This window comes from Syngnathus leptorhynchus, chromosome 14, assembly GCF_054491065.1.
Source record: "Syngnathus leptorhynchus isolate UIUO chromosome 14, UIUO_Slep, whole genome shotgun sequence".
NCBI classification, from domain to species: Eukaryota; Metazoa; Chordata; class Actinopteri; order Syngnathiformes; family Syngnathidae; genus Syngnathus; species Syngnathus leptorhynchus.
In genome coordinates, this window is record NC_141208.1 from 9,197,130 (window position 1) to 9,206,291 (window position 9,162).

Below are 9,162 nucleotides of genomic sequence, written 5' to 3' on the forward strand. Positions count from 1 at the left end.
GCAAGGATTCCTCATGTAGGAGGTTGGATTCATTGCAAAGCCATCGGGAGAAAAGCCAGAAGGTTTTAAATTTTTGTGCTACACTGCTCCCAAGTGACTCATCTCTTATGATATTTCTTTTGTATGCTAACAATGTCTATACAATTCTGAAAAATATACTCAAAAGAACAAATGTGTAATCGTAATGTATGTATGTAATTATGTATGGTATGTTTTTCATGGTTTGGCATTCATATTTTATTTGTAGGAACAAAAACATAAATACAACAGATTAAGATTATTTTTAAAGTTATATTGCTCAAAACCGCCAATGACTTGCAACATGAGAGGGGGAGTAATAAATAAATTATAATATAAAACACATGTAGACAGTTAAAATAAAAAAATATATATGTACATGATATTGATGCTTTTGATTGGAAAAGTGAAAAATTGTGGACACAAGTCAAGTGTAATTTTGTAATGATTATGATAGTAATAATATAAATCTAGCTTTTTAAAATATTTTTTATTTTATTACAAGTCAATTTTACCAGTAACATGAAAATGCTTTTACTTGAGGTGTCTTGAAAGTCTCCGCGTTGTCTTTTGTGGTCTATTTGTCAGTGGTAAAATGACTCAATGTTTCCTTGACTTCAATCCATCCGCTTGTTTCAGCATGATTGATACTTTTACTCGGGGCCCCCTGTGGGAAAGCACAACCGTTGCCATGAAAAGAATGAAGAAAAAAAATAATATATATATATATATATATATATATATATATATATATATATATATATATATATATATATAATATATATATATATATATATACACATACATATATATATACACACACACACACACACACACACACACACACACACACACACACACACAAACAAACAAACACAGTGTATATATAGAAGCACCATGTCATTTTTTATCCTGCTTGAAGCTTTTCCATTTGACAGAGAGAGAAAGTGCGTTACATGAACGATACTCCCAGTCTGCATTAGTTATTATGTTCCCATCAGCCACTCTAATGAGTGCCAAGACTGTCAAGGCTCATTTGAAGAGTTCACTTAAGCGACTGTTAATTATGCCATTAAATCACACATTTCCTCGATCCATTTCCCAAATGTACAGGCTAGTACAAAATGCATCTGTATTGTTATAGAGGAAGCTTATAGCAAAAGGAACATATGCAAATGGCTTCATTTTTACCACAGGGCACAATAGAACGTGATGCAAATCTGACCAAGTTGAGGCTCCTAAAGAGGGCGCCATACAGCTAAAATGGCGCCATCTAACGTGGTTGTTGTTTGACAATACATTTTCCCAGTAAGCTTCTATTTAGTAAGCTTCAAACTGCTATTAAATCAATGCTAATCTAGTAGGTCTGTTATCAGGGTAAGTATAAATCTTGAACAGCACCCTGAGAAGATAGACAAAAAAGTATTCAAACGGAAAGGTCAATTTTATTGTGCTTGTCGTATACTCAAAACATATGGGTTTCAGATCAAAAACATGCTTGATAGGCCGATTGAGCACTCCAAATTGCCCCTAGGTGTGAGTGTGAGTGCGGATGGTTGTTCGTCTCTATGTGCCCTGCGATTGGCTGGCAACCAGTTCAGGGTCGCCTGCTGCCCGATGACGGCTAGGACAGGCTCCAGCACGCCCGCGACCCCCGTGGGGACAAAGCGGTTCAGAAAATGGATGGATGGATGGATGAATTGACCTTGCTGTTCCAAAAATTGGAGGAATTGTATATGTACTGTTGCCATAAATAACAATATGCCCCGAATTAATCAAAGCACAGGTTGATGGCTTTAAGACAATCAACTATCAACTCCACAAAATTAAAGAGCATTAAAAAAGAAACTGCAGCTGTAACAATGCAAAAGAAAAAGAAATAATACATCGTTTGTGGCTTGCTATTGCCCAAGAACTGCTAGTACAATCTTGGGTTTCGCAATGTCTGCCATCTACTGGTCAACACTATTATTGCAACTTAAAATGAATCAGCTCCAGCAAACAGTTTCAATTTATTTTTATTTTACTGCTCCAGCGCCAATATTTGTCCATTATTGTTCCCAGCAATTTTAACTGAACCTAATTTTCTAAATTTTAGACATGTTTGACCACATGTGGTTTTTCAAGGTCAATTTATTCCACATGGCAACAACAACAAATTTCGCTTTCCTGCCGAGAATTCCACCACGGTCTGCACGAGTTGCACGCCAAATCGCAATTGCAAAGTGAGCCGACGGAAAAAGGGATCACGGAAGCTTCTGTGGTTTGAAAAGAACATTTAAAACGTTGCCTCATAAAGCTCACAAGCTTGCCAGAAATCAATGCGTAAATCCTACCGGCACAAACTGATGCACGCTGACCTAGTTAATGCTGCATTGACTATTGTTGGATATGTCGCTTAATTGTAACATCGCAGCGGTAATGGGAACAAACTGTCCATACATAGCGAGTGCTTACTGTATTGAGGGGGCGGTCCTGTCTCAATAAGGGCGGAAATAGGAGGTTGTGGCGAGGCGAGCAACTTCGACTCGGGCAAGTTTGAAGAAAACAAGGTGAGATGATAGCAAATCAAAAAATATGCATTCTTTGATTTTTGACTGTTTTACAATTCATATTAAAAATAGATAGGCTCAGCCGCACCCCATTTTAGCCAAAATGTTACTGCTTAACATTATGTTTGACTGCTAGTGGCGCACTTTCTGCTTTTGCCAGATTGGGGCTGGAAGGGAAAATCATTGTCAAAGGCAGTAATAGGGAAGCGGGTGGATGGCGGCGGGATACAAAGAAGCTTTTCTCCACCACTGACGTCACAACACGTGCAGGAAACCACACCAGGAATGGCGCTATCACCAGCATAAAGGCATCGAGGGACTTCTCTCAAGAAAACAATTTCATTGCTACTGATCTAAAAATAAAGGAGCAAATAAATATTATATGGGTGTGGCGTTTTAGACGTTTGGCTCATTGTTGGAGGTGATGGGATGGGGGGAGAGACTTGATCACAAAACCTGCATGGCCCGCCGACTCCTAATTTATTGCTAGACTGAGTTCAAGCAATTAAAATGGTGAAAGAAAAATCACATCCACAACGTGGCCTGCATATTACCCTCTGCCTTTCTTCAAAAGCTCGTTTCTCTGTGTGTGTGTGTGTGTGTGTGTGTGTGTGTGTTCGTGTATATAAAAAATAAACACAGCATACCAATCCACCTGGCTCAGTGCAATGATTATCGCTGAGAGTGCCAGGATGCACTTAAAATGCAGCAACCATGTCTTGAGCAAGTTGAGGCACAAATCAAATGTTTGACACAACACACACACACACACACACACCGACAGGGTTACGCAGATGTCCTTTTCAGGCTTCCCAGGAAAAAGGCATTGGGTGGAGGCAATAATGAGTGCATTTAGTCACATGTGAAGTTGTATCAAAGGTGTGAACTTTGTGTTGCACAATCAAAGCAATGAATTTATTTTTTTATTTTTTTATGCTGTAATTATGTAATTACGGCGGAAAAACAAACTAGCGCTTGCATGTAAGGTGTGGTCAGCTTTCTTTATTTAAAATGACAGGAACATTTTTTTCTACTCTGCATCTACTTGTTAGGTTTGTTCCCAGTTCTGTATCTTTCATGTTTGCTATGCTAACATTAATTACCAAGAGGCAGCCTTCATAGTTTAACTATTTAATGTATGCCAGAAAGATTGATACACAGCTGTGGACCCTTCTCTGCGAGATGCGGAAGACGGTCTAACTCCCACCACCAAGGTATACTACTCTGGGCCGCCCTCCTGCAAGGAGGTGACTCTGCCTGTGTGACAATGTGTTACCTTGTAGTCTTAACTGACAGCGACTTCTACGTATGTGCAAAGAGTGTCATAGAGAAGAGAAAGCTAATGAAGCAAGAGAAGGGTTACAGCGATATCACGTCATAGCTCAAGCTACCTAGCAAATCACATGTGCCAAAGAGGCCTATTCTAACATGGTATGATATACAGTAATCCCTCCTACTTCGCGGCTTCAACTATCGCGGCTTCGCTGTATCGCGGGTTTTCAAAAATGCGTAAATTAATTATTTTATCGCAGAAATTTCATCATTTCACGAGGTTTCGCGGCCACTTGAGTTTCTTCATTTTCCTTTAATAATGATAGCTTACGTTTAAAAGTCGTTTTCTTGTTTTGAAATGAATAAATTAAAGAGTCAGTACAGTATACTTTATCGTCACGTGACTTCAGGGCGTTCTCTCCACCGGCGGTGGCCTTCATCTGGACATAGCGATACACTGTTAGTCTCGTCGCTAAGGCATGAATGCGGAGCGCACAGTCCATTGATATGAAAGTCCCCTAGCAGCGAGCTGGTTGATGTCAGCGATAAAAATAGAATATCCTGTTTTAGAAAGCAGTTTAAGTGTTCTGAAGTGTTAAAATTATGGCTCATACTTCAAAAAAATCTAGTTTCTATTTCGCGGAAATTCCCATTTCGCGGGTGGGTCTGGAACGTAACCCCCGCGAAGTAGGAGGGATTACTGTACATATAAAATATATCAGAAAAAACAATTCTTGAACAACTGAAGTTGTCAACCAAGTTGCTGCTGCAAAAAAGTAAAATAGTTATGTGTATGAAAGGCAGGATGGAGTGCTTAATTAAGGAAGGAAGAAAGGAAGGAAGGAAGGAAGGAAGGAAGGAAGGAAGGAAGGAAGGAAGGAAGGAAGGGAGGAAGGGAGGGAGGGAGGGAGGGAGGCAGGCAGGCAGGCAGGCAGGCAGGCAGGCAGGCAGGCAGGCAGGCAGGCAGGAAGGAAGGAAGGAAGGAAGGAAGGAAGGAAGGAAGGAAGGAAGGAAGGAAGGAAGGAAGGAAGGAAGGAAGGAAGGAAGGAAGGAAGGAGCTCCCCACCACTTTAAGGGCTTCTAATAATTCAACATACACGCAAAACAACAAACCCCCAAAGTTGAAATCCTAGTTTGAAAGCTGAACTCTAGCTTAAAACCTCAACCCTGTCAACCTGCCACGCCTCGTTGAAGGCCAAGATGTACCACAACAAACTACCCTCCCGAGTCGGGATGGCGGCCCCGCTCTCCTCTTCCTGTTCATGCCGCATTGCACTCCTTTCATCGAGTGTCTCATTTAGTGTGAGGCAAACATGTTGAAATGTGTATCCTGTCCTAATTGGTTGCATTGAATGCAAACGTGTGTGCAACATTAGCGCTTCTAAAATCACTCCCAGGAATCAGCCATCAGACTTTTTTCTGTTGTAAAATTTAATGTCAAAAGACAAAGTATTGTAAAATAAAAAATGCACTAGTAAACATAGTGTCATCTTTACAAGTTTTTTTACAGAAAATAACTTTCAGTGCTGTCTGAATGTTCAGGCGATTTCTGGCCATTGGATTTATTTATGCAAGATAGAATTCATCATAATAACTGGTGAGAGAATAAATAAATATCACATTAATGTGCCCGTTCGTGGCCGAGCGTCCAATTAACCTATTCTGTTCCATTCTGTTGCTGAAGGCGGCAAAGTGTGCTCGAGGAGGAGAAGTGTACCGATCACGAGTGCGTATCAGAGCACTCGCTCTAGCCAAACACATTTACAGTGTCAATTTCAAATCGCCGACTGTGAGTGTGCCCTCAAGCTAAATAGGCCGCCAAATGTAGTCTGCTGCACACATCATGGCTCCAAATGAAGTTTGACTCACCAACACGAGGGGTGGGCTACTCCCTGCCGATTCCTTTCACTGGGCTAACACGATTTGCATTTTTGAGTTATGCACGATCAAGGAACAAATGCAACTTGTGTCTCAAGACCACTGTTTGTTTGTTTGTTTGTTTGTTTGTTTGTTTGTTTGTTTGTTTGTTTGTTTGTTTGTTTAGGAAGCATTCAAGAGAGATGAAGTATTATGCAAATGCAGTTGGAGTGAGAAATTCTACTGAGACATGAAAATGACTTCCTAGTCATGTGTTGTTTGCACTATTTTGGGAAATAAATGGCAAATAAAGTGTTTTTCCCCTCTAGTGGAAACAGTTATTTGGATGGCAAAAGATCCACACACCGTGGAAGCTGTGAGTCATTCACTAAAGCAGAAGAAGGAGGAGAGCATAGCTTGTAGCTGAGTCACTCCAGTCACACCCCGATGAACACCTTGCCATCACTCAACCGGTTGTCCATCTCACACACACATCAGAAGCTACACAACATGAATTAATATCATTCTGTCAGTTAAAAACAAACCAACTAGCATCCTTGTTTGGGATCTGTCTACTGTAGATTTCACAAACAAATAGCAAGTAGAATAATAAGGGAGAAGATTTTCCATAATGTGCAAACCGCATTAAGGTGCCACACACAAATACGGTCTCACGCACACACACAGCATGAAGGAAATGCCAGCCTGATGCAGAATTTCCATTAACTGTTGGCACTCATAACATGAATACATACTTCTTGCAGTGCAGAATGCTTCATTTTAGCTTCTCAGGCTTCATGCGGAGGAGCCCCTCATCCCTGGAATATTTTTTTATCTAGGCTGTATAACTTTTTTCCCCCATTAAGAGGTGACATAAATAATAATAATAACAATAATAGTAGTAATAAAAATAAAGGCCGTGTATACGCCTCAAGTCTGTATGCAAACATGTTCGTTGTCTTCTCACACCCTAACCACTATTTTGGTGGAAAAAAAACTCAAATATAATTTTCTACTCACATGTAACTTTTAGCAATACAGTGCAAAACTAGATAACATACATTTGTCCATGTTTCACTTTTAAAAAGCCAGTTTGGAAACAAAGATAAATCTCATCACATCCCAAATGTAAATTTGGGTGCATGCATCAAAATGCAGCTAATGGATTCAGCCTCCGATGGGGTTTTTTTTTTTTTTTTTTCCTGTTTACTGTCACTGCTTTTTAAAAATGTTTTTGAAAATGTGCACTGGCTTGATCTCCCATCATGACTCCCAAGTTAATGGGCTGAAAAAGGGGGAGAGATAAATTGGAGGGTGGTCCCACTGTGATCTTTCATTGGAGTCTACTACTGGGGGGGTGCATTAAAGTGTTTGAGAAGTCATCAAGTACAATTATTAACAGATTATATTTACTTAGGGTGAACATACCAGGCCCTTTGCTTCCTCCCAACAATCCAAACTAACGCACCACTAAAAAAGTTGATCGCTTGAAAAGTTTTCTTCAACTTTATTTTTAATGCAGAAAAAAAGAGCAGTCGCTGCGTTTTTGAAGCTCTTTCAAAGCAGCTTCGAACTCGCTCGGCTACCATCAACGAAAGCAGCACAGCGGTTTCTTGCGTTTCTCATCAATCGGCGCCTTTTGGCGAGCACCATCCCCGCAGCTTCTTTTCCGACAATCACCACAAAAGATGTCAGTGTCATCTCTCACGTTATTGTATAATGCAGCTGATCAAACAGCATGGTGAAAGGAGCTTTTTCATAAGGTTTCATTAACGTGAGTAATGACGGAGGAAATACGAGGCAATAACGGTAGCCATGGCTCATGGCAGCGCAGATTTATCTTTCGTTTGAAGTTATTAGTGCGAATCATACAATATGAGCAAGTTAGCCCGATGGCGCATTAACAAAGAGTAGGAGACAGGCCATGCACTGTCTGTTTAAGGCAGACAAAAAGAAAGAGCTTTTGCCGTTACTTGGATTTATCCATGAATTGAGCATGAAATATAATTAGTCACAACACGAGACAGTCTGTCTAAAAAAAGGGTAACAAAATGTTCTTTAAAAGCTGACGAAAAAAGGTCTGAGCAACTATAGAAAATGTTCGGTTGAGGTTATTGATGCCAAAAGAGGCTCAAGCATGTTCTAAATACAAACCTTCGCTTTTACAGTCTTTTTCTTCCCTGTTATGTTCAATCAATATTTTTTTATTCTATTTAATATCACTTAAAATAAAGATCAGATGCTTTTTCTTGCTGTATTAGAAAAGATGGAGATTTTTTTTTTTGTCACGCTCCATGGTTTACGACAGCATCAGTGCATTAACTTTCAATTCTAACCTTATCATTAGGATTTTCTGCTCAGAAACACTGATGCACTTTGAGAAGGCTTTATTGGGACAAAAAACTCACAGAAAAAAATTACTTAAAGGAGAATTGGAAAGCATGAGATCCGTTCTCATTGAAGTTTGCATTTTCGTTTGAAGTTTGAATCAGATTCTTAAGAAAACATTTATAAATTCTGAGTTCCAAGGATCCATGGTAATTTTTTTTCACTAGATTGCAGATTTGTCATCTTTTGCAGGCGGGTCTGGAACAAATTCACTGGGATGGAACAAGGGATGATTGTTTTTCAAAAGAGTGATTGTAATATTTTTGGGAACAACATTTGCTAGAAATCAACAATTCACATCAACTTTTTTGGGGAGGCTCTCGTGTGCCTTAGACAATTTTCCCGGTGGGACACATATCACATATCTTCACAGCCCAGTTTATGTTTCTCGCTCGAAGCGCTTGCTCCGCCTTTGAAATGCAAGCCGCTTGTCGTGGGGTCGACCAAGGTAGATCTTAGCTGGAGGATGCGCGACTCGGATGTGTGTGTGTATCACCATCTGGCCGCCATGAGCGTGCCGAGCAGACAGTTAGGACCAGCTGGCAGACTGGACAAAAGCACATCTTTACACGAGAGGAACAAGATTGTATTAAAAACACGCCCCCCTCGTCTTTTTACATGTTTTCAAGCGACTTTACCAGTTCCACTATCTTTTGTGATATGTATCAAAGACGGTGTGGCAGTTCAAACGTTGGTTTTAATTTTCTTTTGACCAGGGGTCTGTGTTGGGCAAAATAGTTTGTGACATTTCCAACGATGGTGTATTGTGTCTTGGATGCCCCCGAGGCCTGTGAGTCATGCTTCAAACGTTTGCGCTTGTGACATGGAGAAAGGAAATAAGAGCCAGATGCCAACAGATATCCACAAGCACATGGCTCATGCAACACAACCTGCTCTGTGTGTGTTTGCGTGTGTGCGCAAGTTCTTTTCAGGATTCAGGTGGGACATGAGTGATTTCCCAGTGCCGACTTTGCGTCAAAGTCTCCTTAATGTGTTAACCATTCTCACAGATGTGTCAAAACAGGATAACAAAACTGGCCCTGTCTCACACACAGTGAGCCTTCTTGGCTTATCA

At 40.3% G+C, this 9,162-nt stretch overlaps 1 protein-coding gene across 3 annotated transcripts in view; it reads right to left on the reverse strand.

Moving 5' to 3' along the window:
* Window positions 1-489: 489 nt before the first annotated feature.
* ift22 (intraflagellar transport 22 homolog (Chlamydomonas)) overlaps window positions 490-9,162 on the reverse strand; it is a 37,777-nt gene continuing 29,104 nt past the window's right edge. For all 3 annotated transcript variants that reach the window (XM_085930238.1, XM_085930237.1, XM_085930235.1), the window contains one exon: window positions 490-685. The gene's annotated coding sequence lies outside the window, so the exon portion shown is untranslated. The remainder of the gene's footprint in view (window positions 686-9,162) is intronic.